We start from the raw sequence: 26,464 nt of genomic DNA on the forward strand, positions 1-26,464 counted from the left end.
GTTAGAGAACAAATGGGTATCACAATATGGCAATATTTGTTCTTAGAAATGTAACATAAACCATGATAACCATGTGTGGAAGATGACCTCAGATTAGAAGTTTGCAGATGTTTGGTGGTGTATGGATAGATTAAAGAGCAACATGCATATTATTATGAGATAAGTACCAAAACTAAACAGACAATGAAGTTAGAACTTCATAATTCTAGAGAAGGAGAATGGGGATTGGACCATGATAGGTACATGGTTTTGCTTCTTTAAAAATACCATACATTACTTTGAACTCTAAGGATGGATAATTTGGTAAAAATTAAAAATGCATAAAGGATGAAAATCATAGAATATGATATCATACAGAGAAGGCTGCTTGATAATGATATTGGCTTGAATCTGTAACATTAATATGGCATACTTACCCTTATCCCCTGTAAGCAAATGCACACATAAAAGAATATGAAAAGAACCCCTATTCATAATTTTTTCCTTCACTTCAATGCACTATAAGAAATAAAAGTCAATAACCATAAAGAGTAATAAAATATTTTTTTATATTTCCATTTGTTTCTTTTCACTTATGTTTTTTCCTTTTCACACGGTTAATATTAACTCTTTTTCCTTTTGTGTATTATCAATACATAATTATGGTATTGGTTTTCAATTTTGATCCAGATGTTTGCTCTCTATGTTAAATGCTGTCCCATCACTGTTCATCTTTGATGTAGTTGTGTTGTTCATTTTTCTCATATATGGGTCCCTGAACTCATTCCCTAATCCCCAGACATAGCACTTTCTGTCTAAATGTACTGGGAGAGGATGAGGCCAGACCCTGCCTTCTGTTAAAGAATCATGGGTTCTGGAACATGGGAAGGAATAGTATTTGGGTCCTGCAGCATGCCAAGTCTGCATGAGGCTGCACCATGCCCAAACATGGTGTTCACTCATATACAGGGTCTGATGCACCAAGGAAATATTCATTTCTGTGTTTTATTGCTAGACCCCAAAATATGTAGAATTTGGATTAAATTGGAATCCACTAATCCTGGGTGCTTGGAAGGGAGGGTGAATCGTGGGTTGGACACATCAGACCCAACCTCTTTTCCCTAATTCCTCAACCACTAGTGCTTTAGCATTACTCTGACTTAGGTTTATTGACACCCACATCAGAGGCCTCAGCCTTTGCCACTTATTGCTGAAGGTAACTCAGGACTAAAGCAACGATATTCAAAAGAGAGCGGCTGAGGAGAGCCTAAGATTTTAGCCTCCCTCCTCATGGCATCAGGAGAAGTTACCATCTTCCACTACATAAAAATGCACACATGAATACACCTTGTACACAAATGCCTGTGTACACAGCACACATTCAAACATAGACATGCATGCACACCCAAATTTAAATGAGCATGCACACACACCTATACATCCTAGGCCAAATGAGCCTGCCATCCTCCCAGAGCTTCTCATTATTGAAGCTTAATGAGCATAATTGCAGATATCTTCATATAAGTTTTTCCTCCAGGTTTTTTTTCAGGGACACATTACATTTGGCTGAAGCAAAATTATCGTTAATTTAACATCATGGTAGGAAGTAGGTCTTATCCTTGGTGTTTTCAATAAATTTTAATCTCAAATATTTGCTTCAGCTTTGACAAAAGCTTGGATCCTGCAATGAATGACTTCTGAGCCTTGTCATCTGTGGATTTTCTTTAGTCCAAGTATAGCTTAGTTCATGCTGATTACCAAATCTGCCCCTGAAAGTTACTTTCTAAGGCCAAGCTCTGCTTACACCCATCCCAGGCTCAAGCACCTTCCAGCACCCCTTGACTCCATTCTAAGTCTACAATGCATTTAAACCTATGATTCCACAGCTTAGTTTTCAGGTTCATTGTCTAGTCTCCCCTTCATCTTCAGCTTTATCTTCAATGACCTACAATAAAACACATTTACTGTGACCCTGTCATATTTCCCTCAAAGCAGCTCTATCAAATCAACTTCTAGATTCAAATGAAGCACCCCCTCTCTAAACAATTTGAATGTCAACTGTCCTTCACTGATGTCCACAGTGGAGAATTTTCTGATGGGACCTCCTTTAGCCAAGGGGTACAAATTGAAAAAATAAAAACTCCCAGTGTAGTTCTAAACTGTTGGGAAACCTTATAGTCTCCATCACTCAGCACCATTTGATGATCAAAGCATGACCAGGCCCAGCTCAGGACTATTGGGTTGGTGTATTATGGTTGAAAGGCCACTGGGAATGGAACCAGAATTTTGGGCCCTCTTTTGGCTTCTCCTTCTAATGCTTAATTAGAAATCAGGCACTGAGAAATGGGGAGAGCTATGGGGCTTCTATACAAAGTTTTGATGATAGTTAAATTGGCTCTGGCTCTGCCCCATAGGTCTTGCCCCTTTTCTTGTGAGTGTAGGAAACACAGATTGTTTCCCTGGTGGCCCAGCATCAGACATGTCTGGAGTTACTACTCTAGATCTTCCTCATCATGGGTGCTCATAGATAGGTAAAGAGCACAATAGAGGCAGCCAGGATGGAGGGTCTTCTAGGCCATCTCAGTCTAAACAGATATATATACTGGAATTGCCCTTGCTAATGACATGCTGCATAAACAGACATTGCCATACCATGAATACCTGTAGGTACTGAATAATAAGAATTAACCTAGAAAATGCACACACACAAACACATCATACACAAAACTGTTTTCTGAATATATTCCCAGTATTCAATTTCATTAAAAAGCTGGTGAGATGGAGGTGGACTTTAGGGGACTACCTTGAGGAAGCGTTAGTGTGTGTGAACTCGATGCACAGGAACCCTGCACATCCCTGACAATCATGGGCACTTTGTAGCTGGATAATGGTTGGAAGGCATGTGCAGGTTGTGATAGAGCTTGCAAAGAGGTATGACTCCAGGACTCCAAGGGGCAGCACTAGTGATGGAGACAACACAAAGAAGAAAGGACATCCTGTCATCACCTTAATCATCACAGACCTGATTCTCATAAGTATGGTTTCTATCACACAAACTGTCAGACCATTAAAAAGCAAACAGTGGAGATAATATTTCTATTGATAGATGGCTAAAATGATTCTTAGAGATTAATGCATGTTCCATGGTCATATAACAAGTGAATAATTTGATCTGGGAATGGAATCAGAATTTTTGGTCTCATTTGGCTTCTCCTTCTAATGCTTAATTAGAAATGAGGTACTGAGAAATGGGGAGAGACTGTGGGGTCTTCTTATAAACCACAAAGGTTAAAGATGAAATAGGAAAACCAGGCTCCTTTCTTCACTCCTTAAGTGGTAATATCTATGCTATACAGAGATGTATGGGGAACAAGAGGAGATGAAGGGCCAACAATTCTGGCTTCATCTATACCAGGTCCAGTTGTTAGGTCATAGCAAGGCACAACTCTCAGATGTCAGAGAATTTCCTAGACCTTCTGGAACTGTTGTGTGACAATGGGTGTTTCTTTTGCCCTGGCTTTTGACTCCCAAAATTGGCAGTATTCATCTCTAAATGCTAGGAGAATACTATTAAATGATACCTACAAGCATATTCGCTGGATATTTTTAAATAGCCACAGACTGGAAAAAAGTCAGAGGTAACAGTTAAATTCATGTGTCAACTTGCTTAGGTTATAGTGTTCAGTTTTGGGTCAACCAAGCACTGTCCTGATTGTTACCCTGTTGATATTTTGTTGATTTAATTCACTAATCAGTTGGTTGCATCAATGCCTTATTACACCTACAGTCAACAAGGAGATTACCTTCATCAGTGAGGAAGTCTGCTCATCCAGTCAATTCAAGGGCATAAAGAGAGAAATCATAACATCAGCAATCAGAAAGAAGGATTTCTAATTTACTTCGGCAAACCAGTTTCTCCTGGGGAATTCATGAAGACCTAAATTGGTATTCCAGCTCCAGGCCTGCCCTATAGAATTTGGATATGCCAATCTCCAGTTCTATGAACCAATGCTTATAAAAATCTCATAATATTTACACTGTTATTTAATGAAACAATTGGTTCTATTTCCATGGAAAGCACTAACTAATATCAATTTGGTACCAAGAGTGGTCTTGAAGAATAGAATCTTAAGGGTGAGTTACTCAGTTAAGTCTTGGGTTCTGTAACTGGATCTCTAATCTGATCAGATTAAAAGGCCCAAATTACTCTATTTTCAATTATCAAGAAGACACTCATAGTCCGTGGTGTGAAACAGCAATAGAGGTAAATAAAATATCACTACTGAGTATTGCAACTCAAATGCTTGTAAGAGGTGAGGCTCTGGGTGACCATGAATTTAATAACTTGATCATTTTCGGGAGTTAGAAAGTTTAGTAAGATTGGCTGTTTGCCCCTAAATATACTGAATATGATTATGAAAGAAAAGGATGAGCACAAGCCTTCAAATTGCCACCTTAAATGTGAGGGGAAGAACATGAAAATTTCTATGCATACCCTGAAAGAAACTCTTGTTTTATAAAGTGGAGTCAGAATTTTTGAAAACCTGGTCCAGAGTTTCATTCTTTTAGTGGTTGAATTGCAACATAAATTGAATAATTCCTGACAAAATCACAACATGTCCACTGCTAAAGTTTGTGTGTTGATTGGATAGGGAATGGTATCCTGAAGATTGGAATGGAGTCAATGAAGTGATAATGATGAAGTTAGGGACATTAAAATCCTAGATTCTACTGATTCCCCCTTACCAGATAAACCTGTGATGGTATGCTCTGAAGAATCAGACATCTAACCTCCATGAGAAGAGATGTAACTGCCCTCACTGCAGAAACACCCCTTACATCTCTGAACGAAATGGACCTGTATCATGAGATGAAACTGTAAATAAATACCCTGAGGTAGTTGGCATGTAAGACACTGTTAATTCCTCTCATGAACAAGTCCTGCTTCCTCTCTTTGAGAATCATAACCAGACTGGATCCCCAACTGGTCCAAAAAGGTGAGGTTCATAGTAAATCCCATGAGGGGCTGTGCTACACTCCCCAACAAATCTGAATGAGTTTTACAATTTGCATAGACAGAAATCAGGGAAATATATGTGGGAATGAATATTGATGTTGTGGGATAACGGTGGAAGTAACATAAACATGGATCAGTCTGAATATATCGATATGGCCCACTAAACAGAGATTCTGGGTTGAATATTTAAGCCTGAGACTTTAGAAAGGACTCTAATAATTTGAGTGATTGGCTATAGCATGGAACAAAAGGTGGCCTACATTGTCTGAAGTTAAAATATCAGAACTGCACTGCTATAGGGCAGATGAGGGGATCTAAAGACTTACAGAGATTGGAATGCTATAGTGGATTTAACATGAAAGATTTGTTAAACTCACTTCTGGAATATCCAGAGGACATAACTTTCATCAGTTCTGTGAAGAATAAATTGGTGAGTAGATTGCCAATCATCCCTAAAGAGCACTGTGGTTACTCTTCCTTATAGGTATAATATTACTGTGAGATTTGCTGAGAATGGACTTGGGTGTACTTAGCATTAGCCAAGTCACAGAAATTAATTGCTAAAGACAAGATATACATGGCTACCATATTGGAAAGCAGAGTGAAAATAGTAATCAGAATAATCTGACTCACAGAAACCTATGACATTGGCTTATCACTCATAAGGTATCTAAAAGAAAAAAACTGGGAAGTCTATCAAGGCTTTACTTGATCTATATAAGAAGAAGAAGTAAAGATCAAGTGAACAAAAGTCTAAGATGCATAGCAAAAAATGGAAGTCACAGTCCCTCAATCAATTCCCATATTTGAGACAGTTTGCAGACTCAGAAATCCTTGAATGAAAGGAATAAAGACCCTTTGTGGAAGGGCACTGTGACACAGGATAACTATACATTAGTTAAAGTAAATGATAAAACATTTCAGCAGCTCAGAACTGACACAAAGTATCACTATGTCCCACCAGTCATGGTAGGGTCTAAAGGAGTCCATTTGATCAATGTAATTTAAGGTCAAGTCCATGTCACAGTGTGTTTTGAGGCTCCCAAAACACATTCTGGAGTATTTCCCTCAGTTCTTGAATTCATATTTAGAGTAGAAATAAACAGTATCTGGCAACTTGTAGACTGGATGCTATTTTAATAGGGAAGGCCAAATGGAAGTCATTAGAACTACATTCACCTACGAAAATAGAAAATCAAAAACAGTGTCACATTCCTTATGAATTTCAGAGATTAACACCACCATCAAGGGCCTGAAGGATGCAGGGGTGGTGATTTCCAACATATCCTTATTCAACTCTCCTATTTGGCCTTTGAAGAAAATATTTGAATCTTTGATGATAGTGGACTGTCATAAACTTAATCAAGAAGTTGCTCCGATTGCAGCTGCTGTTCCAAAATGGTATGACTGCTTGAGCAAGTCAACATATTGATGGTACTTAGTATACAGCTTGATCTAGCAAATACTTTTTTCTTGATGCCAGTGAGTAAAGACAAATCTAACACTTTCATTTCAGCTAGAAAAACTAGCAAAATGGTTTCACTATTCAAGATTCCAGCCACATGTTAAAATGTAGACTGCATGAAAAGTCCCCTTGGGGGAATGATGAGAAAGGGGAAAAATTCAACTTCCCCAGGTGGAGAATTCTTTATATTCTCACAAGCAGTGGGGACAACCAAAGCAATAGGCTGAGCCCCCAATCTTGGGGTTTGTTCATATGAAACTAACAGCACTAAGGATAGGCTAAGCATACTTAAAACTAGCCTGAGTCACACCCAAGAGAACCTCTTTTGTTGCTCAGATGTGGCCTCTCTCAGCCAACATGACAAGCAAACTCACGACCCTCTCCCTCTCTATGCAGGACATGACTCACAGGGGTGTGGACCTTCCTGGAAACATGGGACAGAACTCCTAGAATGAGCTGAGACTCAGCATCAAGAGATTGAGAAAACCTTCTTAACCAAAAAGGATAAGAGAGAAATAAGACAAAATAAATTGTCAATGGCTGAGAGATTCCCAACAGAGTTGAGAGGTTTTCCTGGAAGTTATTTTTGCACATTAAATAGATATCACCTTTTTAGTTAAGATGTAACAGAGAGGCTTGGGGAAATGACCTGAAAATGTAGAGCTGTGTTCCAGCAGCTCTGTTTCTTGAAGATGATTGTATAATGATATAGCTTTCACAATATGATGGTGTGATTGTGAAAATCTTGCGTCTAATGCTCCTTTTATCTACCTTATGGACAGATGAGTAAAACACATGGATAAAAAAATAAATAATAAGGGGAATAAATGTTAAAATAAATTTAGTAGATTGAAATGCTAATGATCAATTAAAGGAAGGAGTAAGGGGTATGGTATGTAGGAATTTTTCTCTGTTTTTTTATTTCTTTTTCTGAATTGATTCAAATGTTCTAAGAAATGATCATGATGATGAATATATAACTATGTGATGAAAAAAAGAATGTTTATATTGTATGTTGATCAGTTTTATTAATAAAAATTTTAAAACCAAACAAAAAGCTGTAGATTGCATGAACTCGATTTGCCTTTCCCTTCCACAATACATCACAATGGTGAATTACATAGATGGTTTCATGTTGAATGTTCCTAGTGTGCAAGATGTTTTCATAAGACATTTGCGTGTCCAAGAGTAGGAGAAAAATCCAACAAATCTCAGGGGCCTTCCACATTTGTGAAATTTCTATGCATTCAGCAGTGTGAGGCATGTCCTTCAAAGGTGAAGGATAAACTGTTGCATCTGGTCTCTATTACAACCACAAAAGTGGCACAATTCCTGTTTGGCCTTTGTGGTTTTCATAGGCAACATATACCATAATTGATGTGTTACTCTGATTAATTTACTGAGGTACCAAAAACATTACTAGATTTGATTGGAATGGATGGAATCCCTGCAACAGGTCCAGGCTACTGTGCAAGCTGCTCTCCCACTTGAGAGCACATATGACCCAAAAGATTCAAAATTGCTGGAAGTTTCAGTGGCAAAAAATGTCCAGAGCCTTCAACTGGCTCTTTTAGGAAAATCACAATACAGACCCTTAGCTGTCTCCTCTGCAGATAATTATGATCTTTTTGATAAAAAGTTTTTAACCTGCTACTGGGCCATAGTAGAGACCAAGGACATAATTATGTGTCACAAAGTTATCATGAGACTTGACTTGTCTGCCTTGAGGTGGGTATTGTGCAACTCACCAAGACATAGATTTGGGCACATGCAGTTGCACTCTAATATCAAATGGAAGTCATATATACCAGGACAGGTTCAAGCACACCCTTAAAGCACAAATAAAGTACAAATGGAAGTTTCTCAAATGTTATGGATCCTACTCCTGCCACATTATCTTCTCTTTCCCAACCCTCAACTATGTCCTCATGGGGATTTCCCTACAATCATTTGACTGAAGAAAAGAAATCCCAGGCCTGTCATTCAGACTTGTGTGCTTGGTATACATGCACCACAAAACAGTAGACAACTGAAACATTTCATCCTCATTTCTGAGACATCCCTGTTGAAGAGTATTCAAGGGAAATTCTCCCAGTGGGCAGAACATAAAAGCAGGGTACCTGGTTCTTTATTTAGCTTAGAAGAGGATATAGCAGGGGGCACATTCATTTATACTGGCTATGGCCTCTCATTTTACTGTATGATCAGCATTATGGAAAGAACATGATTGGAAAATTGGTGACAAAAGGGTCTGGGAGAGTGCTACACAGACATTCCTTTCTGATTGGGCAAAAATATGCAGATATATGCATCCAATGTAATGCCACCCTGTACATTACTGTCAGCTGCTTGGAATCTTGGGTGAGGCAGCTGGGCTACTGCAGCTCTGGTTAATATCTCTCATCCTCCAGTAGGATAACTTGGGCATATTCACAGGGATGTTGCAAGGTCCCAAGACAACAGGCAGAAATGTGCAATTTGAGTTCTAAGGTTTGAACTGACACACTTTCCTTTGCATTCTGTTATCCAGAAAACCACAAGGCTTTCCCATATCCAAGTATTAGAAAATTAGACACCTTTTCTTGATGGGAGAATCTTTGCAAACAGTCATTGTGGAAGATTTGGACAAAGAATTATATAAACAACAGTGTCCATCTTTAAAAAAATTATTGAGCAGGTAGTAAGAAACAGCTTCTGGTAAAGAAAGCATGATCCTTGTCCCAAATCCTTATCACATCAATGGTTTTAGTAACTGTGTTAGTTAGATTCAGTTGTCAACTTGGCCAGGTGAGCATACCTAATCTTGTTGCTGCGGACATAAACCAACGGTACGTGAACCTCATCTGTTGCCAATTACATCTGCAGTTGGCTAGGAGGCGTGTCTGCTGCAATGAGTGACGTTTGACTTAATTGGCTGGTGCTTAAATGAGAGATCGCAACGTAGCACAGCCTAGCAGCTTGGCATTCCTCATCTCAGCACTTGCAGCTCAGCCCGGACCCTTGGAGATGGAGAAAGAAATCACCCCGGGGAAAGTTGTTGGAACCCATGAGCCTGGAGAGAAGACCAGCAGAGACCATCCTGTGCCTTCCACGTAAGAAAGAACCTCAGTGGAAAGTTAGCTGCCTCTCCTCTGAAGAACCAACAAAATAAATCCCCTTTTATTAAAAGCCAATCCATCTCTGGTGTGTTGCATTCTGGCAGCTAGCAAACCAGAACAGTAACCCAGAAGTTAGTATCCTTAGAGCCAAGGGGTGGTAGCAGCAACCATGTCCAAAGAAATTCAAACAGTAGGAGGAGTCAAACTTATCTTCTGCATATAATGGATTAAACAATATCATTACTGTAATCAAAAAATGTCTATGATTCCTGTTTCATTGGCTTGTAAGTAGTTGGGGACTAGTGCATACTGATGTTCTAGCATATAAAGATTTTCTGAAGATGTAGTATTTGTCTTGAGTTTAATATACACTAAGAAAATTCCCATACACAAACTTCAATAAATTTTAATTGATGTGGCTGATGTAAATTGCAAAATACAAATGACATGCCACTGTTCATTTGACATCAAAGTGGTGTTGGGACAAGGTAATGGTTGAAAATTTATCTTTAAGAAAAAAAGCCCAGCATATTCTAATGTTAGAGAAATGGGAATCACTGTCGCCATCTGAATCATCCTTTGTGCACCATACAATGCCTAAGTAATTAGGATACTCCTGAATCATTATATTACTAGAAAATCCAGGCATCATTAATGTCACCACTTATGACATACAAAATGTCATTATTTCAGATGAAAACTATCAGTTCTGATGAAAAGTGTGGGCAAGAGCCCCTAGGAGGTAAAGCAAATGAGACTGTGCTCCTTTGACCTAGAGGAGGATAGAATGATTGGAGACTCATTAAGAGTCTGGGATATCTGAAATGGACAATATTTCCATATTTCCACTGGACAATAGATGAGGAGGTCATTTTTCCTAGATTGTAAGAGGAAATGGGCTCTAACTAGATTATAAATCAGCCAGTCTCTACTATGCAGTTGTAAAATACTGGAAATGATTTTTTTAAAAGAGCAGAATTGCTTTTCTGAATAAGAAGAATCCATATTAATGGTGTTTTGAATGCTCAGGCTGAGGGATGATTCAGTTGACTTTTCTGTGAGTACTTTAAACCTGTGATTCTGACAGGAAGCATCACTGCCATGTTTCAAGGGCAAATTTAAAATGGACCTCTATGCATCTGAATGGAAATAGAATTTATCTCGCAGATTCCAAATCTATCTCTTCCAACTGACAACTAAATTGCTTTTAAGACAATGGATACAAGAGAACTTTTTTTAAGATAGTGCCATCATTGTATGCCAAATCATTAAGAGGTCCAATGCAAATAACTTACAATGATTTGAATGCTAAATCTTATAACTTTAAAAACAAAGGGCAGCAAAACCCTGGGTTGTCAGTAGTTTCTTGCACCTTGGGAGATATAATGAGAATGAACTAGAAGCAAGGATAGAGAAGATCCAAGGAAATCCTCTAAGAATTCAACAGGAATAGTAGTTTTTAAGGGGCTCTGCCCATAACATATAAGAAATGGGGAAGCAGAATGGATAAACACAATATAGACAGGTCTGTTAGAAACAGGGAATGGGACTACTCAAACACATGATATTCATATGCATCAACCACCTTTAAATTTGTATAGTAGGAATCTGTCATTTTATAGGCAGAGGGTAGGCCTGTAGAGAAAACCAATACTTTATAATACAGAGCAGTTCTTTGCAGACCTTTTCCCATTCTCAGGATAAATAAAAACAACAAACAACCTGGAGTCTGTGAGTGGCAGGAACCACTAATTGAATAGATAATAGAAAAGAGCATCTGGAAAAATCAATGCAATTTCATATTCCAGGGTGGCATTCTTTTACAGAATCATTTTGAATACACATTACACTGTAAAAACATATTATTTTTAAAGGAAGATTTATTGCATAAGGAAGACAGGAAATTTAAATACAAAAATGTGTGAATCAAGAACGATATTGATGAGTTGAAGTTGCAAGCAAAAGAGAAAAATTAAGATAACATATAATACCCACAGTGTATGCAATCAAGTACAGTATGTAAACAAATATATTTAGGGCAAAATTGGGGGGGGAATAAATACTGAGAAAATGCAAAGGAAAAAGATAAAATGTTAAAAAAAATCAGTATAAAGAATAGAATAACGGAACAAAAGTTCAATATCCAGTATGAAAGGCAATATCAGAAAAGTATAATGGACATATAAACTAGAAATTAAAATAGAAATATCTGGATAAAAGTAAAAGAGATTAAAATGAATCAGCCAAAATCTCCAGGAAAATCAAAGTGAAAAGGGTTTACTGCGTGGTGTGGGCAGGGCCCGCACACACCCCTGTTGCCTGGACTCCTCTGTGAAGCAATGGCCTGGCTTGCTCCAGAAGGCCCACATTTCCCAGGGGTTGGAGGAGAAGGCACCACCCTTGATTTTTCTCAGGCTGATCCATGGTCTGCAGGGGAGATGCCGCTGAGGACACCATGGTCTGACCACAGCATAACAACATTCCCCCAGAGCTGCCACATATCCTGAAGAAGTTCACCCAGGCTGCCGACCTCCTGCAGTGGCCTGCAGGCTATTTTTTCAGCATTTTTAGGAGGAGATCCACTTCCTGTAAAGGACAGAATCAAAATGCCCATGTCCTTTCAGTGACAGGCCTGAATTAAGGGTTTCTGAAAGTTTTGTTCAAGCAATGTAGCTACAAGCATTTTGTGGAATTAGCAGATGTTGAACAGAAGGGGAAAATTTTCCATTTGCCAATAGAAAATTTCACAGCCATCTTAGATTTGGATCCTTGTGAAAACAAAATGGAGTGAATTAAATTTTTAGCTCCAGGATATAGCACACTTGATGGCTCCATCAACACTGCTCCGAAGGAAGTTTGGGAAATCCTCACCTCTGACACAGAGAGCAAGCCTCCTCGAGCCTGGGTTGAGATGTTTTCCTCTGTCTACTGGTACTTGTCTGAATTAAAAGGGGCTGTAATGTTGGCAAAAATGGAGTCTATTTTGGAAAGAAAATGTAGACACCAGAAAGTATGGCATGATAGGATTTTCCTATTTCCTCATTATAAAGAGGAAAGTTCAAAAAACTAGGAAAAGCAAATCTCTGAATATATATCTCATTAATTCAGAAAATAACACAATTTAAAGTCAAAAGAAATGTTTTTAAAATCATGGCACAAAATACAGCTTGACTTTAAGGAAAAAGAAATGAGGCAGGGCTTATTGCTAGTATGTTGATGACGTTAGCACAAAATTGGGAATGTAGTTAATACCAATGAATTGCACATCTGAAATTGGTTAAAATGGGAAATTTGGAGTTGTATATATGTTACTACACTAAGTGTAAAAAAGGGGAGCACAGCTGAACACATTCTGACTTTTTAAATTCTTATTTACACTGCCTCCCCCACCCCCACTCCAGACTCCAAGCAGAAATACAAGTAAATGTAAGGAAAGTCTTCCAACCATGGACACAAGTTGTGCTAATTTTTCACTTCTCTAAGCAATGCAAAGACAGGAGACTGTGATGGTATGAAACTGTATGTTCCCTAGAATGAGAGAGAGAGAGAGAGAACATGCACATCATGAAAGCCAGAAATCAGAAGCTGGAAGTATCAAAACCCAAAAGAGAAAGAAGGGTCCAGTTTGTTTGCCTGTCCATATTACAGAGGAGCTCAGGATCACCAGCAGCCTGTCTTCAGGAAGACAGCATCATCTTGATGATGTCTAGAGTTGGTCATCTTCATGGTTTCATAACTGTAAGCTTGTAGGTTAATACATTCCCATAGTTAAAGGCAATGCATATCATGGTATCTGCTTTGAGCACCCTAGCCAAATTAAACAAAGACCATGGTACTCAGTGGCAGCATTTTCAGGAAAAACCAAATCCATCATACATTTCATACTCAAAGTAAATGCTATAATATATGACACTGAGCAAAAACACATCTCATATATGCAAAGATTCTGAAAACAGCACATGCACCAAGAGAGAACAAAATATTTGGAGATGTATAAATATAATAAGAGAAATAGAAAAATTAAATGCCCTGGAATAGAGAATTCATGGTATAAATATTTAGGGGATAAACAGGAAAAAAAAAGATTTATTTCAATGGTTGTTTTGTGTTTGTATGAATATTGATGCAAAAACAAAAATGCTACAAAGTTAAATATACATGCTGCGTATAAAATTTAACTTGAGCCAAATTCAAAATATAACTAAAATCTCACATCAAACTAACAAATTTATATAATAAGGTGGAAAATATAAGTTTTATTGATCTTAGAATACTTTTCTTGGTCTTGGTATTGTAGCAATCTCAAAACTTTTTTGTGTGGTTAAGAATTGAAAATATAAGTAAATACATCAATGTTTCTGGCCATGAAGTTTCTCTTAATAGGAGCAGAAGGAATTCATTTATAAATGCAGAAACTAGTGGAAGAATCATGTGGTGCTGGATTGTAACTAAGAAAATCATTATAAACCCTTCCTCCTAGCCCTGTCTACTGAAAGAATCTAGAAGAGATGGCACCTCAGAGTACAGCACAGCCACTACCCAAATGTTAGTGTTTAAATACCAGAAATCAGAGATCTTTGGAGAAATAAGAAATGGCTGATACAGGGAATGTAAGAAGAGACTGGAAAATCGTTCTGAGCCAGAGACAGTGCTCAAAAATAGATTGAGCAGTTTGAGGACCCCACCCTGCTAAGTCTGGAGCAATTTGAAGATTAAAATAATGTCAGAGGGTGGGCAATGATGGCACAGTGGCAGAGTTCTCGCCTGCCATGCTGGAGACTCAGGTTCAATTTCCAGTTCCTGCCCATGCAAAAAAATAAGTAAATAAATAAATAAAATAAAATAATGTCAGAATTAGATTCCAATGCATAGTTTAGGTGATTAAATAACAATTAAATGATAGGACAGGCAAAGGATTTTTACAAGCAAATGACAACTAAGTCATGAAGGGTATATTGCATCTTTTAAAATAACCATTTTTACATGATCATACTAATTTTTTCAGGTAAGAATCATCAGTGGATTCTGAAATCATTGAGAGAAAGGAAGATTAAGAAAAAGTTCTTCAAACAGTCTCATAGAATCATCCTAAAGAATGGTTATTAATTACAAAGAGAAAAAGTTTCCCTTACTATGAAGAAATATGTTGAATATCACCTTAACACAGTGATCAAACTTATCACTCATACTAAGGAGTTCAATGTATTAGACTGACTCCCTGGCAGGGTATTACATGGAGAAGGGAAAGACAACATTATATAGTATGCTGGTGGGATTGAATGAATTTTCTAACGCTGAATAATTTAAAAAATCATATTGAAAGAAATGATTCAATAAAACTGGCCTGAATAGAAAAAAATATTTTAGTGGTATGAAAGACCAAGAAGGCTGGGGAACTGTTTTAATTTATGTAAGTCTGAATAACCATGAACACTAAATGCCATCCTTGATCCTTAATTAGATTCTGGATGGAAACAAGACAGTACAAAAAAGGGCTTTGTTGGAAAAAGCGGAACAATTCTAATATGGACTATAATTTAGTTATATGTATTATATTGATATTAAGCTATTTCAGTTTTTTTCATGATGTATAAAAGAAATAGAAGCTTCTGAAGTCTTAAGAGGTAAAATATCCCATTCTCTGCAGTTAGCTCACACAGACACACACACACATGCACACATAGGTCTATTATCTATCAATCTATCTAGAGAGAGAGAGAGAAGAGAATAAGTAGGTGTGGTAAAATGAAAACAATTGGCACAGGTGGGCAGGAGTGGACCACCATCTGCATTGCCATGTGCCTGGAAAGCCAAGCACCAAGTATCCATGGCAGCTCAGTTATTTAAATAGTTATCAGTGAAAATAAGTGAGCATTACTCTGTTGTGAGAAAACTCTTTCACTAAAATCTGGGGAATACTAATATAAGGGAATCTCTTTCATCTTCATAGTATAGATTAAGAAAAGTTCATATAGTTGAGTAGAATTTTAGAAATCTCCTCAGGATTGATAAACAGGACAATTTGTTTGACCAGTTATCTTACAAAATTTAAAGGCCAGAACTGTTTTGACATAGAATCTTTATCTTAGAAAGTTTTATTCCAACAATTTTATTTTTAATCTTCTGGTGTATGATTTGGCAAATTGTATTTCTTTTAAATTGTCTATTGAGATTTCTCATACACTATCCCAGAAGAGAGCTGAATATGCTATTCTCCTAAAATAATATCAATACACTACCTTTTTCTATTCTCTCCTTCATTTTTCTTCACTCAAAACTGAAATGTGACACTCTTGCATAACTGACTGAATTGAAGAACCCGAACAGATACAAAAGGAGAAATACTAATGGAGGAAACATCTTGGAAAACAATCTTTATTTTTTGCTTCAGAAATTTTCTGGAAATTTGAGAGTGACTAGTCAGCCTTCTGGTTTGTTTAGAGTTCAGACCCCAGGTCTATGTTGTTCTTTATTTTGTGACCAAAGTTGCTTCATTTTAACTTCTTAATATATTCCTGACATAAATTTTATGGTTACAGCATTTTTGTCTAAAATTCTGATAATAGTTTGTTGATTGTCCCCACTTTCAGTTCTGTGAAAATATCTGTACTTTGCTATGGAAGCTCTAGGATACTGAATTTGCATAGAAATATTTAGTGGGAAGTTTAAGCTATGATTTTTTAAATGAATTTTAAATTTTTGAATAATTTTAGATTAATATAAAAGTAGAAATGTTAAGGCATCCATTTTCCCCTAATGTTAACGCATCCATTTTCCCTTAATGTTAACAATCTTCTATAACCATGGTGCATTTGTCACAGCTATTAACTAAATTCCAGAAATCATTCAGATTTCATGTTTTCTACTAATGTTATTTTTCTGATTCAGAATCCAACCCAGTATATCATTTTGTCTTCAGGCAACAAATCTCCTAAGTCTCCTCTGGTCTGTGACAGCTGATCAATCTTTCCTTGTTTTTGATGACCTGGCTAGTTTTGAAGAGTACTAGATAGGTATTTTTCAGAATGTTCTTCAACTTGGCTGTGTCTAATGATTTTCTCATGATTAGACTGGGCATATACGTTTCATGGAAAAGTATTCCAAAAGTGGAGTATTCTTCACATCACATCACATTGGGGGAAATGTTATTGAGCTGATGTATCACTGTTGATGCTAACATTGATTTCTTTGTTGGCCAGGTTTCTGCAATGTAAAGTTACTAATTTCAACTTTCCCTCATCTAATCTTTTGAAGTAGGTCTCTAAGTATACCTCTTAAAAGGGAGGAAAGGATATCTACATATATTGTTGGAATTTTTCTCTAAGGAAGATTTGGCTTTTCTCCTCCATTTATTTATTTATCATTTATTTGCATTGGTATGTACTCATGTCTATTTATTTTATAATTTGAATTATGCCTTAGTATCCTAGAGCTTCCATAACAAAGTACCATAAACTTGGAGACTTAAAACATAGAAATATGTCTCACAATTCTGGAGGCTAAAAGTCTGAAATAAAAGGGGTTGACAGGGCCAGGCTTCCTCTGAAGGCACTAGGAGAAAGTATGTCCCATTTATCTCTCCTGAGTTCTAACAATATCTTCCCAGTAATCTGTAACAGTCTCTGCCTCAGTGTCCCATGGTCCCTCTGTCTGTCTGTGTCCAAATTTTCTCTTCATACAAGGACCCCAGTCATTTGGGATTATCACCTTACTCCATTACAACTTCATTTCAAGTTACCTAATTCCAGCATTAGCAGCCTATTTGCAAGTGTGCATTTTAAAATACTGGGGATTAGGGCTTAAATAACTCTTTTTTTGGTGGGGAGGGGACTCAATTCAATCCATACCAGTTTTAATCTAATAACATGATATTTATTTTGTTGCTTACATTGTTTCAGCTTTGGCCCTTAGGAATTCTTCCTGTTAGACTCCTGTGTACTTGTTTTATTTTTTTGCATGGTCAGTCACTGGGGATCAGACCCACGTCTCTGGCATAGCAGGTAAGAACTCTGCCTGCTGAGTGACCATGGCTTGCCCCTCCTGTGTACTTTAGACATGCCCTCATCCTTTTGTGTTTTTTTTGAGCACTTCCTAATATTCTGGCACTGCAACATGCTCCAAGTTCCTCTTGTATGTTTCTTGCCTGAGCCCTAGAACAGTCATTTTTCTAAGGAGTTTTAGTTCCTGTTATTGGAGGATGGTAAAACATAATATTTTATCATGGTTTAATAGGTAGGCACTTTGCTTTCTTATGACTACAATAAATCTTTTATATTTTCTCAACTACAGTATTCAATAGAGTGAGTGGGTAAAATGGATGATTTCTGAAATCGCTTCCATCTTTAAGATGTTGTTTCAAATATGATTTTTAATTCATATTTTCTCATCACTGTCTGAATTTTCAGAGGGGAACATTAATTTTTGTTTTAAAAAGGCACCACTTGACTCTCCAATGTTTTTGAGTCTTATGTTGCACCAGACATTTTGATAACCTCTTATTCTTATAATAACATCAACTGTTTTTCTTATGACAATAATTCTTTAACTACAGAAGCCTTTAACTACAGAAACCTTTATCTGTTAAACCTATAGTCAGATCTTCTATGAGCTAACAGGATATCTTTTGAACATTTTATCCCTACATTTTGGCTCTGAGCCTCAAGATTCTCTGTCTTCTGTTTTTGGCATATTCTAAATGGGGTATACATTTGTACTGGTTTGATATTACTGTGTACCCCAGAAAAGGCATGTTTTAATCCTGAACCAATCTTGTGGGAGCAGCCATTTCTTTGAATCTTTATTCAATATTTTAGGGTAGAAATTGTGACTAGATTATATCTACAGAGATATGACATTATCAATTGTGGATGTGACCTTTGGATGAGATGGAGATGTGACTCTGTCCATTAAAGGTGGGTCTTGATTAGTTTACTAGAGTCCTTTAAAAGGGTAAACATTTTGGAGATACCTCAGATGCAGATGCTTGGAGAACAGATGCTTCAGAGCTGACAGAGGCATGCATTTTGGGAGATGCTTGGAGTGTCTACACACAGAGCAGATGCCTAGACAAAGGCAAAGCCCAGCAAATACTAACTTGTGCCTTCTCATGAGATGCTAAGCAAGCCAGAAGCCAGAATTGTGAGCTGGAGGAGATAGGTCAGGTCCCACAGATGCTCAGAGAGGGAAACCACTAGTATCAGAAACTGGAAGCAATGGAACCACTAACAAGGACATTCAGATGTCAGCTATATGCCTTCTCAGCTGACACTTCTCAGCTGAGTGTTCTGGATGGTATCAACCTTTCTTGAGTGAAGGTAACCTTTTGTTGGTGCCTTAATTTGGACATTTTCATGGACTTAGAACTGTAAGCTTGTAGCATAAAAAATTCCCTCCATAAAAGCTGTTCCATTTCTGTCATATAGCACTCCAGCACCACTAACAAACTATTGCAACATCCTCCTTTGTTTCTGGATACACTGTACCAAAAGCTTTGAGCCATATTGTAAGGAGGATGTTTTCCTTTACCGCTTAATTCTCTTAAGAGCATTCTGTTAATGAGGGACACCATGTACATCACCTCTTGGCTGAAGAGGATAACTGCCCAAATCAGTGATCTCATCTCTGGGCAGGTTGTTAATAGACACAAAATTTTCATAGTATGCTCTGGCTCTGAAGCAGTGAGTAGAATTTCTCATGGAAGGAGAACTTATTTTGTAAGTAACAATAAGATAAATGAGATAATGTCTAACTCCTAGCTATGTTTCAGAGCTAGTGCTTAGACCAATACTTGCAAGTATAACTATGGTTATGATCATTATTAAAGTAATCTCAGGGAAGTTAAGTTGTCCAAGATCACACACATCGTGACAGCTCTGAAGTCCTCATACTTTCCAACATGCTCTGTTGTCCATCTAATGGAAAAAATAATTATCTAAGTTCTATAATGATTTCCAAAGGCTCTGGAGTTTAGGTGCTTCCAATTTAATGAATGGTGTCAACACATTTTCTTTAAAGTGGACTTTTAAGAATTAGTCAGCATAAAATTTATTATTCTATTTATGAATTTTGAGTTTATTAGAATTCAACTATTAGATCCCACCTTGACACTGCCACAAAAGCCTTCCTCAAAGAACTCTGAATCTTGGTTGACCCACACTGACTTCTTTTGAGGTGGACTAAGTGCTACAAACCTCCTGTGCTTACTGTTGGACTCAGTACATGTTCTCCCTAGTTTCTGTCTCACATTCTGTAAGCAAATTCTTCTTTCCCAAGTCAGTCACTCCACCTCTCAGCATTATGCCTAATTTCAGCTATGGGTAATGTTCTAGTTTGCTAGCTGTCAGAATGTATTATACCAAAAATAGAACAGCTTTTAAAATGGGGTATTTATTAAGTTGTTAGTTTACAGTTTTAAGGCCATGAAAATTTCCCAGTTAAAGTAAGTCTACAAAAATGTCCAAATTAAGGCACCAGCAAGAGGTTACCATCACTCAAAAAAGGCCAATGAACTTCAGGGTGTCTCTCTCAAATGGAAAAGCACATGACATACATGGTGACATCTACAAGCTTTCTCTCCAGGCTTGTTTCCTGAAGCTCCCCTAGGGGTGTTTTCCTCCTACATCTCCATAGGTCTCTGGCTGTATGGGTTGATAGTTCCCATGACTATCTTGTTCTTATGACTCTGTTCTGTTGCTCTCCAGTCCCCCTGAAGGTTTCTCCAAAATGCTTCCTTTTTAAAAGTATTCCAGTAAACTAATCAAGACTCACCTGGAATGGGTGGAGTCATATCTCACTCCAATCAGAGACGAATAACACAATTGGGTGAATTACATCTCCACACAAATAATCTAATCAAGTTTCTAAAATGACACTGAATGGGGTTTGAAAGATTGGATTAAGATTAAGGAGTGGCTTTTCTAGGGTACATGAATCCTTTCAAACCAGCACAGATAACTTTTGTTTTTGTAATTTCTCCCCTTTGTCCATTGACTATGCTGTTCTTTATTATGGACTTCCCTGACTATTCCATCACTTGGGCTCAGAATCTCAGCTCCCCATACATCTCCTTATGCTCCTCGCTTTGCCAAACATTTGTGGATGCTGTCATTCAGCATTCACCCTGAGTCATTTATAAGTATGGACATGATTCATCATATCTGCTGTGTGCTTAAGTTTTTCACTCAGCTCTGCCAAACAGCACTGTCAGTACAACCCCTATCCAACCAGGCTGCAGAGATAAGATATCAGAATATCAATTTTTAAACATTTTCATAGACACATCTTCACACACACATACAGATCATAAATGCTATATGATTAATGGTTCACAAAATCATCACAAGTTGTGTATTCATCACTGATACATTTTGGAACATTTGCATCACTCTAAAAAGAAAAAAAAGAAAAAACTCATCCATCCCATACTCCTCACCCTTCCCTCTCATTGAACACTAGTATTTTCATCTACCTGACTTATTTTATTTCTTATCCTGCCTATTATTTTTTTAAATTTTTATCCATTTTTTAAGTTATCTGCCAATACCCTGGATAAAAGGAGCATCAAACACAAGGTTTCCACAATCACACCGTTACATTGTAAAAGTCGTATCTTTACAATCATCTTCAAAAATAATGGGTACTCAAATACAGATCAACAGTTTCAGATATTTCCCTCCAGCCGCTCCAACACACCATAAATGAATAAGGGATATCGATATAATGCATAAGAATAACCTCCAGGATAATCTCCTGACACTGTTTGAAATCTCAGGCACTGAAACTTTATTTTGTCTCATTTTTCTCTTCCCAATTTTGGTCAAGAATGCTTTCTCAGTCCCATGATGCTGGGTCCCAGCTCATCCTAGGAGTCCTGTCTCACATTGACAGGGAGATTTACAGTCCTAGGGTCATGTCATGGGGGGAGGGCAATGAGTTCACCTGCTGAGTTGGTTTAGAGAGAATGGCCACATATAAGGAGCAAAAGAGCTTGTCTTGGGATGAACACAAGCATTTCAAGTAGGCTTAGCCTATCTTTTGGAGGAGTAAGTTTCATAGGGGTGAAACCCAACATTGCGGGCTCAGCCTATTGATTTTGTTATCTCCACTGTTTGCAAGAATCTCAGAAATTCTCCAAATGGAGAGTTGAATATTTCATCCTTTCTCTTAGTCCCCCAAGGGGACTTTGAAAATACTTCATTATTCACTGCCCAAATTACCCTAGGATATATTAGGATGTGCTGGTTTGAAAGGATGTATGTCCCCTAGAAAAGCATGTTTTAATCTAAATTCCATTTCATAAAGGCAGAATAATCCCTATTCAATACTACATGTTTGAAACTGTAAACAGATCATCTCCCTGGAGATGTGATTTAATCAAGAGTGGCTGTTAAACTAGATTAGGTGATGACATGTCTCCACCCATTTGGATGGGTCTTGATGAGTTTCTGGAGTCCTATAAAAGAGGAAATATTTTAGAGAATGAGAGAGATTCAGAGAAAGCAGAGGAGAATGACATAGCCAAAAGAATCAGAGTCCACCAGCCAAGACCTTTGGAGATGAAGAAGGAAAATGTCTCCTGGGGAGCTTCGTGAAACAGGAAGCCAGGAGAAGAAGCTAACAGATGATGCTGTGTTCACCATGTGCCCTTCCAGATGGGAGAGGAACCCTGACTGTGTTCACCATGTGCCTTCTCACTTGAGAGAGAAACCCTGAATATCATTGTCCTTCTTGAACCAAGATATCTTTCCCTGGATGCCTTAGATTGAACATTTCTATAGACTTGTTTTCATTGGGACATTTTCTCAGCCTTGGAACTGTAAACTAGTAACTTATTAAATGCTCCTTTCTAAAAGCCATTCTGTTTCTGGTATATTGTATTCCAGCACATGGCAAACTAGAACATAGGACACATCACACTCACCTGGAGAAATCAACAAAATCCCATGCCCTATTTAAGATTACATGAACTTATGGTGCCACCTGATTTTGAATGGCCTCTGAGCTAAGGAATTTTTTATGCTTTCTTAATTGTGAAAAATAACACATACAAAAAATCAATCAATTTCCAAGTGCATTTTAACAAGTAGTTATAGAACACATTTTAAAGTTTGGTATGGGTTGCAGTTCAATGATTTCTCTTTTTTTTTTCTAGCTGTTCCAAGACACTGGAGATGAAAAGAAATATCAACATATTGGTTCAGCAGTCATATTCACTTATTAAATCCTATCTTCTCTATTATATTCATCTTTCTGTTTTTTGTGAAAAATAACATATAAAAGCAATAAATTTCAAAGTACTATAACAATTAATTGTAGAACAGATTTCAGAGTTTCAAGTTTTTATAATTTTAGGTTTTTATTTCTAGTTGCTCTAAGGTACTGGAGGCTACAAGAAATACCTACATATCACTCAGTACTCATACTCATTTGTTAAACCTGATATTCTCTGTATAATTCCAGCTTGTTATGTAGTGAGGAATTTAGCCTACCTATAGGTATTAAGAGTCACCTCCAGAGGACATCTTTTGTTGCTCAGATGTGGCCTCTCAAGCCTACTCTGCAAGTGAAATCTTTGCCCCCCCCCCCCCATTTTGGTCATGACATCCAGGGATGAAAGTGTCCCTGGCAATATAGGATATGTACCCCATGGATGAGTCTGGCTCTGACACCATGGGATCAACAATGCCATCCTAACCAAAAGGGGGAAAAGAAGTATAGTAAATAATATAATCTCCTTTAAATGTCAAAATCTAGATGGTTTCAGTAGTGTTCACTCATAAATAAACACATATTTATGAAGAAAGTTGATATGAAAATTTCAATGTCATTTTCACTCAAAGAGTATGGGCATTTTAATGCTTTGGCTACAAATTGTTTTCCAGGGCATACTAATAATCTTCACAGTTGTATATGACTGAATTCATTTCACTGTCCCCACACAGGTAAGGAAAATCCATTTTTAAACATCCAGACATGCCCACTATATTTCAGTTGCGGGTCAAAAATAGTTGAGTACCTTGGTCCATCTAGGAATAGATCTTGGAGGGATTCCCCACTTCAAATCTCCTTATTTCTGTGTGAATTCACCTGTAATGTCATTCTTAGAATCTCTATATCTGGAAGTATTTTTCAAGGATGTCATCTGTATGCTTTATGTGATTTAGATTTTGGTTTTCATGTATTTTATTCAACTTCAGCTTTTAATGTTTTTTTGTTCTGGCCTGACTTTTTTCTAGTCTGCAGTCTGGAACTGTCAGCTTCAATTGAGCTTTTCCCTAGAGGTTGGCTAGTTCACGTTTTGCCCTCTCTACTTTCCCTCATTCTTCTCTGTATCCAGAGAAGCTAATTTCTACACATTAACTTAAAAAATTTCCTGCCTTCTGATATTCAGTTGGATGGAGACAAGGTGAGGCAGTGACAGAAAATCAGAGAAAGGAAGAAAAGTGAGGCTGCAGGACTTGTTTTTCAGACTCCATCATTGCCAGATCCATGTAGGTTGGAAACCCTTATCAGATTGCACTCTCCTTACAATTGTATTTTATGAGTTTCATCTACCACTCCCTTCCCTTGAGCTTCAGAGCTAGCTGCAAGTCTATATGTACAATATTATACTTTGTTGTTTTTCATGAACAAGTTCATATGTTGTAATTTTTCAATTTATTAATCTCTCAATTAGTTTGCTGGCATATGCTATAATTTTCTATCAACTCTGACTTCTAGAGAGGGAATTTAAACAGTGATAGATGATATCATTCAATGGATATACCAAGTGGATGGCTAATATTTTTAGGACTTTGATAATATGGTAAAACTGATTTTACCCTTCAGAATTAACTTTCTGTCTTTGCTATTATCTGGTTAAGTCATAGTTATCATTTCATTCTTCTTTGTATATTTCCATGTTTATTTTTCATGGAAACATTTTTTTGAGGATTCAAGAAAACTGGATCTTTGGGTTTATGTTCCTCTAATTAGGTCTGAACAGCTGAGGTTTAACTTAACCCAATGGGGTAGATCCATTGAGGAATTCAACTTCTACTTTTGGGCAAACTCTACACAGAATTTAAGTTTTCCATTTTTGTTTGGTTTTAAGATAAGCTAATTATAGTCAATCCATAATATCTTTTCATAGAAAGTTCTGTGCTAAAGTTCACTGTATAACTTGTCTCTTGAATACACAATTTCTGAACTCTCATAGCTCAAAAAGAAATGTGAGAATCTTAGAGTCCTGATGCTGTCAACTTCCTTGCCCTTGGCATATGTCATAAGCTCACAGAGACGCTGCATATGGCAGATCTTGAAGAATATTTGAGATAACAAAGGGGAAAATATTCCTGACCTTGGATTTGGCAGGATTTTTTTCTATGACAATCAAAGCACAAAAAACAAAAGAAAAAATAAATTAAATAGTTTTCATCAAAATTTAAAACTTTTGTACAGTAAAAGATATTATCTAGAAAGTGGAAATATTACTTACACCCCAGAAGAAAATAATTGTCAATCATATGTCTGAAAAGGGTTTAAATCCAGATTACATAAATAATAACTACAAATGAGCAAAAGAAAAATAATCCAATTTAAATATTGGAAAGGGGCTCAAATTTCTCCAAAGAAGATAAAGAAGTGGTTAACAAGAACATAAAAAGATATTTAATATCATTGGTTCTCAGAGAGAAATGAGATCAAAACCACAGTGAGGTGCTGCTTCACACCTATTAGGATGAATAATTTAAAAAAATGTTTGGAAAGGCTGCAGAGAAATATATAAATCATTCTCACTGTTGTGGGGATGTAAATCATGCAGGCACTATGGAGAATAGTTTGGCAGTTTCTCTTGAAGTTTAACATATAAATAACCATATGACTCAGCATTCCCACTTCTAGGTGCTTATCTGTGTTTGTACCCAAGTTTGAATTTTGTAATCAAGTTTGGACATGTTTTTGGCTTTGGTTTGCTTTCTGGTGTGGGTAGATGCATTGTAAATAAGATCTCCTCAAGATGTTACTTCAGATAATGTGTGGCCTCATCATACAAAGTTAGGCTTTAATCCAGATTACTGGAGTCCTTCATATGTAGAGTGAAAGTAAGATGGATGGAGAAGCTGGGAGTGTGCATTATGTTCATTTCCATATAACAGAAAACCAACAACCAAGTATCACTGGAAGCTAGTTCCAGGAATATACATTACTCAGAGAGAAAGCCTTGTCCTGCTGATGCTTCAGACTTTGGACTTCAAGCCTCAAATCCATTAGCCAATAAATTCTCAATGTTTAATCCAACCCATTGTATGTTATCTGTTTTATCACCTAGGAAATTGAAACTATATACAAAAGACATAAAAACAGGAGTTTGAACAGAACTTTGCATATTAGTGTTCATAGCAGCATTATTCATAGCAGTCAACAAGTTTAAGAAACTCAAGTATCCACCAGCAGATGAATAGATAAACAAAATTTGATATATATATGAATATTATTCATTCTTAAATAGGAATGAAATTCTAATACATGCTCTAATACTTATGAAACTCAAAGACATCATGTTGAATAAAATAAGACAGACAAAAGAAAAAATATTGTATGATTTTAGTTATATGAAATATTTACAATAAGAACATTCATAGAGATGGAAAGTAGATCACATGCTACCAGGAGCCAGGAATTGTAAGGATTGGGGAAGTACTGCATAATGGGAACAGAGTTACTGTTGGGATCATGGAAAAGTTTAAGTAATAGATGATAGTGACAGAAGCACAACATATTGAATGCAATTGATATCACTAAATTGTATGCCCAGAATGGATAATAGGAAATTTTGAGATGTATACATATTAATAAAAGTAAAAAATAAGAACTTGAGAAATAATTAAGGTAAAAAAATGAAAACAAGAAAAACAAACATATTTC

At 36.9% G+C, this 26,464-nt stretch overlaps 2 long non-coding RNA genes and 1 pseudogene across 7 annotated transcripts in view; 2 read left to right on the forward strand and 1 right to left on the reverse strand.

Moving 5' to 3' along the window:
- Positions 1 to 26,464, forward strand: part of LOC143661902 (uncharacterized) — a 110,469-nt gene that overhangs the window by 58,860 nt on the left and 25,145 nt on the right. The gene's annotated exons all lie outside the window — the stretch shown is intronic.
- LOC143661901 (uncharacterized) overlaps positions 1 to 26,464 on the reverse strand; it is a 123,885-nt gene that overhangs the window by 55,054 nt on the left and 42,367 nt on the right. The window contains exon 6 of one of the 6 annotated variants that reach the window (XR_013164927.1): positions 371 to 1,924. The exons of the other annotated variants lie outside the window; for them this stretch is intronic. This is a non-coding gene — a long non-coding RNA (uncharacterized LOC143661901). Of the gene's footprint in view, positions 1 to 370; positions 1,925 to 26,464 lie in introns of those variants that run through there. 6 annotated transcript variants of the gene reach the window in all.
- Positions 5,301 to 12,684, forward strand: LOC143662723 (ropporin-1-like protein pseudogene; annotated as a pseudogene).

Source organism: Tamandua tetradactyla, chromosome 18 (assembly GCF_023851605.1).
Source record: "Tamandua tetradactyla isolate mTamTet1 chromosome 18, mTamTet1.pri, whole genome shotgun sequence".
In the NCBI taxonomy this organism is placed as follows: Eukaryota; Metazoa; Chordata; class Mammalia; order Pilosa; family Myrmecophagidae; genus Tamandua; species Tamandua tetradactyla.